A 773-nucleotide genomic window follows, 5' to 3' on the forward strand; every position below is an offset into this window, starting at 1 on the left:
TACATAAAATATTATATACTTAAAAAAAACATTCTAACACCAGCTCACAAGACGTCTTTCAAACGAGTCATCATCCAAACAAATTCGGAGTCTTAACCAACAAGACAACAATGTGTGGGGCTTAAGACGTCATTATGGCCATCTTCATTAAGTGAATATTGTCTTTCTCATTTGGACTCCTTTTCGATTAGAGCCTAAATGCTTTCGTTGGAATTGAACGTGATAAATACATATAGAAACTGTGTTTTTTACTACTGAATAAGGAGGTTTGTTTTTGGCTTAATCGTTCAGTCATATGTTTCTGTTCATTTACGACTTAGTTTATAAAGATCCAATCACTAAAAAGAGGGTTTAATCCAATCATTAGAAAGAGGGTTTAATCCAAATATGACTTGATGGAAAAAAAATCCCCCAAGTTCTTAAATTAAGAATACAAATTGCCAAATAGGGTCGGTATTGTTAAGAATGCAAAAGAATGGGGGTAAAATGTAAGTTTCTCAAAAGAACAAGGAGGTAAATTGCCATTTTGTGGATGTACATCCCTTTGGAGTTTGTAATGACTACGAAACCAATGACAAGGAAACGTGATAAGAAACACGTACCAAGCTTACCTTTCAAATATATCATAAGGGTATTCGTAGATACATGTCGATTTTAATGTTCTATTTTATTTTTTGTCTCTGTCAATGTTATAATACAATTTTTTGTGTTTATAAGAAAATAATAATAATTTTACTTTTAAATAAAATGTAAATTTGAAAATATCATAAAAA

Source organism: Cynara cardunculus (genome assembly GCF_001531365.2).
Source record: "Cynara cardunculus var. scolymus isolate 2C chromosome LG 9, CcrdV1, whole genome shotgun sequence".
Classification (NCBI taxonomy): domain Eukaryota; kingdom Viridiplantae; phylum Streptophyta; class Magnoliopsida; order Asterales; family Asteraceae; genus Cynara; species Cynara cardunculus.